At 35.3% G+C, this 7,189-nt stretch overlaps 1 pseudogene; it reads right to left on the bottom strand.

The window, feature by feature from the left end:
- Nucleotides 1-227: 227 nt before the first annotated feature.
- On the bottom strand, nt 228-719 carry LOC144220860 (large ribosomal subunit protein eL21 pseudogene; annotated as a pseudogene).
- Between the last annotated feature and the right edge of the window lie 6,470 nt (nt 720-7,189).

Here is a 7,189-nt window from a genome sequence, read left to right as displayed (position 1 = left end):
GAAATTGATATTTTCAAAAAGTCCCCTAAATGATTCTGTTAATCAGCCAGACGTGGGTATCGCTGCTAGAGTTTAATGGTATTATAATCTCAAAACACCTTTTTACTGAAATAAATATTTATTTATTTATTGGTTAAATATTTCTTTGGGTAAGAGGATACTACACTTCTATTCAACCGAGAGGAATATTTTCATAGTCCAGAGGTCTTTTATATATTTGTCACTTATTAAGCCATGAATTCATAGAGAATGGGTACCAGCAGCTCAGGCTCCTTTCGTTTCCATTCTTTCTTACAAAGCGTGCCTTTCTGGAAGGAGGACACTGGGACTTCAGTTGAACCCAAGTGCCTTTTTCCTTGGCTTCCTCTTTTTCTAATCATTTTCCTTCACACACTTCAGGAAGCTATCTAGGCTCTTTGAGTGCATAATACTTTCAGTATGTACATTAATTCTTTTGGCAAGAGTCTTGCCCTCAACTTGCTTGTTTACGACAATGACAACAGCATGCGGGGTGACACTGTAGATTCTTCTAGTCATGGCATGGTAACATTCATGGGGTGTTCCTTTTTAAAAACAGTGCCATTCCCCTAATGTCTACAGTATCACCTTTCTTGTAGATTGGCATGTATCTGGCCAAAGAAATCACTCTGTGTTTTTCAAAAGGGCTTAGAGAACGTACAGTGAGTGGGTGTCTTTCCTCTCCCCTTTGTACTTCTCATTTCAGCAAATTACTCAAGATGGTGAGCCTAGCCAAAGGGCAAAAAATTATTTACTTTTAACTATTAAGAATTCATGACCAAAGCTGCTGATTCCAGATTTTACTGATCCACTTCATCTAGGTGTTAGATTCTAGCATTTGATTTTGGGAATATCGTATAATATCTAAGAAAATTTTTAGGATTCAAGACATCTGTTATTTTGCCACATATACACATGTATTTTATGGGAAACATTCATATCAATTCTCATTTTTCTTTTGATATAACACTGTAGATACTTCGTATAACATCATTCTTTAGAGCAGTGAAAATATTGCATTGGGACAGTGATACTAAGTAACTTAATCATTCTCCTGCTTTTGGACTCTTGGGTATTTATCATTCCCCTTATAATTATAAAGATTGTAAGTCATATCTTTGAAATGATTCATTCATTATTGATGTAATCATACTACATTTAGAAAATATTCATTCTATTTACAAAATACACATTTCATTCTTTTTAAAAATGTTCTAATCTTAACACAATTTTTGTGCTGTTCTCTCCAATTAGTTTGTTTTATCACTTTCAGACTTAGTAGCACAATCCTCCTTCAACTACACCACTGTAAGGGGCCATGAAGTTAATCTTGTTAGCACATTACTCATTAAAAGTGAAAAATCACTGGTCCTTCAAATTTCTCAAATATTGAGGTGAAGGAGTTAAGAGAACGAAATTTAAGACTCAAGGTAATTTTTATGTATATTAATATTTAGAAACCCAGGATTCCATATACTATGAGATCAATGAATTTGCAATCTAGAATTAAAGTGGAGTTCAATTTAAGGTACATACTAGATTTAAGATACATTTTATTCTATTTCCCTATAAAATGTGTGTGTGAATATATATATATATGTGTGTGTGTATACTAATCTATGATCACAAATACAACACAATTCCCCTTCCTTTCTCCCCCATCTCTCCTCCACTAGAGTGCATCATTTTTAGAAAGTAAGAACATGTCTACTTTATCTTTGCATTTGTGTCACCACTGAGATTCTACTCTGCACATACAAATTGCTCATGTATATTAGCTGTTTAAGTTTTTAACCAAATCCATGCTCTGTTTAATAGCTTACTCTTGAACACCACAAAAAATTATATACATCATTTAAGTGATTTCCCTCTTTTTTTCTTTAAATTATAATGCTCACCTTGTGTCTTTAGGACTTTGTTAATAGATTTCTATAGTATTTGATTGACAGCCATCCATATAAGAACATAATACATGCTCACTAAAATTCTACTATGTGTCAGGCGACAAAAGACTCTCTCCTGGACCAAATCTGTGTCAGGGTCCTCTGAATTCTCCTCTCAGCTGAGCTCTGATCTTGGGTTCTCTCTTTGGCCTACTTAGTTGAATTTTAGCAAAAATTCTGCTATCAGTTCAATGAAGATCCTCTTCCCTTGGCATCTGATTATCCTTGATATTAGATCCAATATCTCACTCTCTACCCCTCATATCTTATCATTCTGGCCTGCCTTCAGTAAGAATCCTGTTGAGTCAGTCTAAGGAGAATTCCCCTGGCTCCGGTACTTTTCCATCTCCTGATCTCCACCCTAATCCTTGGCTATAAATTTCTACTTATCCTTGGAAGTATCCTTGAACCCAAGAACTTATTCTTGGAATTGAGTCCCATCTCTCTCCCCTTCTGCAAAACTTCACTGCCATGGTCCCCCTTGAATGAAATCTTCCTTATGGTTTTTAATAAGTGTTGTGGAAATTTTTTCTTTAACACAGGAATTGTGCTATGCTTTAAAGAAAGAATTATGAGAGGAGTAGTCCTTACAATTGAGAAAGTAGATCTCTAAAATGCAAGTTGATCTCATCAAACATATTTACAAAGCAATATAATCAAATCTAAAGCAGAAACATGCACCAAGCATACAGAAAAATTACTATAACTTGAAAGGACAATAAAGAATTCCTTCCTACAGATGTATCTACATGACTGAATTTAACCAAATATAAAAATGAGTACGCCTAATTTGAAATAGCTTACCATTGCCAGAGAGCTAGCTTTAAATAACATCAAGCATGGTCTATTATAGTATCAGGATCTACAGAATACTCATATTTCATTTTTAAAAACAAAAATATCTTTGATTTATTCTGTATATTTTCATTTTAAGGGTGTATTATTAGAAAAGTCTTTGCTTATTTTGCCTTGTTTTTATAATAGACAATAGTAGGCATACACAGAGACACACATAAATATACACTTAGGTATACACACACACTTCTCTCATAAAAATGTATTATCACAGTGGATGTTACGAGGGTAGAACCCATATTCTTAACCATTTTAATCACCAAGTAAATACCAAAGAAATTTCTAGTGGCTAAGTGTCCACAGTATTCTGGGCAGTTATGATCTCCTGTGTAATTAATTGTATTAAAAATCTTAGACAATGAGAAAACACTACCTACTTATTAGAATAGCTAAAATTCAAAACTTTGACAACACCAAATTCTGGTAAAGATGTAAAGCAACAGAAATTCTCATCATCGGGAAGGCAAAATGATATACCCATTTTGGAAGACAGTGTGCAGGTCTCTTACAGAACCCAAGGTACTCATACCACATGGTCCAGTAATCACACTCCTTGACATAGACAAATGAATTGAAAACTTAGGTTCATGCAAATGTCTGGAGAGAAATGTTAAGAGCAGCTTTTTTTCATAACTGTCAAACTTAGAAGCAGCATAAAGTTTCTTCAATAAGCAAATGAATAAATAAACTATGGTATATTTCATACATGGAATATTATTCAGCAATAAAAAAAATGAACTATCTAGCCACAAAAAAAATGGAGGAAACTTAAAAGGTAAGTGAGATATTTCCTAAATGAAAAAAGCCAGTCTGAAAAGGCTATCTTCTATATGATTATAATTATATGACATTCTTGAAAAGGCAATATTCTGGAGGTAGCAAAAGGATCAAAGGTTGCCAGGGTGTTAGTGAGGGGAGGGAAGGGCAAATAGGGAACAGACATGAACGTTTTAGGGTGGTCAAAATATTCTGTATTTTCTGTATAATGCAGCATACAGTACTGTATAATATATGACACAGTAACAATGAAAATATGTCATTATACATTTTTCAAACCCAAAAAATGTACAATACAAAGAGAGGACTCATATGTAATGGACTTTAGTTAGTAATAATGTACCTACCAACACTGGTTCATTAATTGTAACAAGTATACAACCCTAACACAAGATGTTAAGAATTATGTGTGTTTGGGGTGAAGGGTATATAGGAACTCTCTGTAGTTTTCAATTAATTTTGCTGTAAACCTGAAACTCTAAAACAAAGTTATTTATCGAAAATGTTTTTCAAGGCAAAACCTAAGACACCGAGGTTATACCACACAAAACCAAATCAAAACAAGACAAAAATTGTGGTAAGATAAGACAACTTCCAGAATTGTGACCAAAGGGTATTTTATGCCAGTCTTTCACAGTGATACCACTGGACAACCCTGTTGTTATCATTTATTCTTGAGGTCATAATTATGTTATGATATCTATGATGATATTGGAATAAGTCACAGAAGAAATACCAGAGAATATTCAGGTCCCATTAGCCTGCAACCTATAATTCTGCAATATTCAGTCTGGGTTTGAATCAGGCCCCAAATCTGTTGAACACTTAATCATTTTCTAAATGACTGTTAAAGACAACTAATAGGACTTACCCAGACTAGACTGCATATCTAAGTGAGGCATAAGCTGTACACACCTCAGACTATGGTGGCCCTTGTGACTCTTAGGGTAGATTTTGTCTTATGTAAACCTCCCCAGAGCCCTAGGACAACAAGATGCCTTGCCAGAATTGAAATGTACCTGTGGATTCTCTAGGATAGAGTTTCTTTATCATTGTATTAACAGAAAGAAGGAGAAAATATTTTAGGTTCAATTTTTTTTTTGGACACAAAATCAAGGATACTGGTCAAGTTTTAGGTCAAATTAACTTCATGTGAAAATTTGGGATCCAAAGTATCATATTTTTTTTTCCTCTAAGAAAAAGTCCCCTAAACCCAGACTCCAAGCACCGAGATGCCTACAAAGCAGGGGATATTTAGTGTTTTCAAAAAAGAAAACTTCTGTTGCTCCTCAGAAGTGCTCCCCCAAATAATGGTTCATAGATGTCCTAAGATTCAAACTCTTCAGCCATGGAGCTATGCTGGATCTGATTACTGGTGTGAGTTGTCTGGTAGTAAGCAGCCTCTGTGACATATCACAAGAATATTTTCCTTTTCTACATGGGCATGATAAGAAAAAGGCTGAGAAGCAGCTCACAAGAGAATCTTTGCTAAAGAGGTTTTCATCTAAAATGGCCAGATTGTTGCTTTGCAATTCCCATTGTTTCTACATATTGTCCTGTTTCAAACATAAGGATAATACCTGCCAAGGAATTATTTCTGAACATACTTCACATGAAAGGTATAAGGCTTGAGCTATACTACAAAGCTAAAAACAAATTCAAGAGCACCCTCATACTTCTGATAATACTGTCCAATTTCACATCACAGTTTCATTAATTTTCAAACACTACAAAACCAAAAATAGGAATCGGATCTTACCCTATAATGAAAACCTCTGCACTTGGTCTCAGGGTAAAGCGTCAGGGTCTTCACATAAACCCTCCACTCTGGGACTGAGCAGTTCTTGAAGCGTCTCTACCAGCTCTGAGGGGCAAGAGAAACATATAAATAACCTTGGTGCACTTCAGCTAACATTAACATTCTTTCTCAAGTTCAGATTCTCTTTTGCCATTGCATGAAATTGCCATATATCTTTCATCCAACCATCTTGTACAAAATAATCAGCATTTGCAGAATGTCTAACTTGCAGAAGGAATTCTCTTGCTTTCAATCATTTATAGTCTCCCCCAAATCCACCTTTGAAAGGTGTCTTTCTCTGTTATAACGTCATATTAACTGTTTTTCATGATTATTTATTTCCTTTCCCTAGATCTCAATTTGATTCTTTGGTCTCATTAATAATAGCAAATGTTTCTGCAAGAGAAGTTAAAAATTGTTAGGCTTAGCCAGTCCTGTCTGTGGCTTTGCTAAGACTGTTTTATTGCTCTACTCTGCTATGAAATAAACTAACACATTTGGTCCCTAATCTCCTATGCCTAATTTTTTTTCTGACTTAAAAATCTCTACCAGAGTCCTAAGTACCCCATCAAGTCTATAATAATACTGACCTGAGCCAGTGAAAAAGTATGCTCTTCCAGCATGTTCTAGAAGACAGCCTTCCATCACCACAAAGTTTCAGGCATTCTTTTTTGGAACTAGCAAAGAAAATAAGCCGGCTCTGGCAGATGATCATAGACTGCTTTAATTCGATGAATCCATTTTCTGCAGGCTTTACTTGGCAAGCCTCTTTCCACTGCCTGCAAACTGACTGCAGTTCTTTGCAAACCTCCTTTGCAACTCTACCCCAAACACCACCCTCTGTACCACAAAGAGTTATATGTTACTGAAAATATGTTTTAAAAGAGACTTTTAGTGGAAATATCTAATTTTGGAACTCTTTCTTAACCTCTCCAACTTATTACACATACATTGTTTACCCATAGAACTGTCTCGAGGATAAGTGAAACCAATGGTGTAGTGCTGTGTAAGGCTCAGAGAAGTCAGGAAGGTGGGCTGTGTTCCCAGTTCTAAAATACGCCCCCGTTGATTGGCTTGATTTGTCAAATGATCTGCCTATGGAGGAACATACTACAATGATACTAGTTTCATGATACTTCTGAACTCTACTTCTGGGAATCCTATTCTGTATATCTTTGAAATTATTAAGAGCAAATGATTAGAGAGTGGGGAAGGTAGGACAATAAATCTTCCAAAGAGGAATACGGCCATTTTTTAAAGTAACATAGCTCTCTCTTATTAATCTTATTATGACAGACAAAAAAGTGCATACTTTATTTGGTTATGATTATACTTATATGAAGCTCTAGAACAGGCTCTAGAACACACATACATACATGCATGCACGCACAAGAGGCTCTGGCGATAATAGGAAAACTGGTTGTGAGAGATTAAATGGAAAATGGCATGAGGGAACTTTCTGGGATAATGGGAGACTCCTCTGTCATGATGGGGACAGTGATTATGTAAGTAGACACACTTGAAAAACTTCGATGGCTCTGTGCCCATAAAACCTACATTTCTTTGTAAGTAAATACCTTAATAAAAAATGAAAAACAACGGGACTCCAAGAGACCTCTCAGTTTTGGAATGATTTTCAATCACCTAGTCTTTATGAAGGAGTCTTTACTGCCTTCCAGTCCAGGGAAAAACAATTCTTCATTCTTCCATTTAGGTATCCACTTAACAAAGATTTATTAAACACAAAAATATCCAGAGTTAACACAGTGGCAGTGTGCTAGAAAAAATAATGGTTAGC

The sequence above is a fragment of the Crocuta crocuta genome, unplaced genomic scaffold (genome assembly GCF_008692635.1).
Source record: "Crocuta crocuta isolate KB4526 unplaced genomic scaffold, BGI_CrCroc_1.0 scaffold219, whole genome shotgun sequence".
Classification (NCBI taxonomy): domain Eukaryota; kingdom Metazoa; phylum Chordata; class Mammalia; order Carnivora; family Hyaenidae; genus Crocuta; species Crocuta crocuta.
The sequence above is the reverse complement of the archived record's forward strand: the minus strand, read 5'-3'. Positions and strand labels throughout refer to the sequence as shown.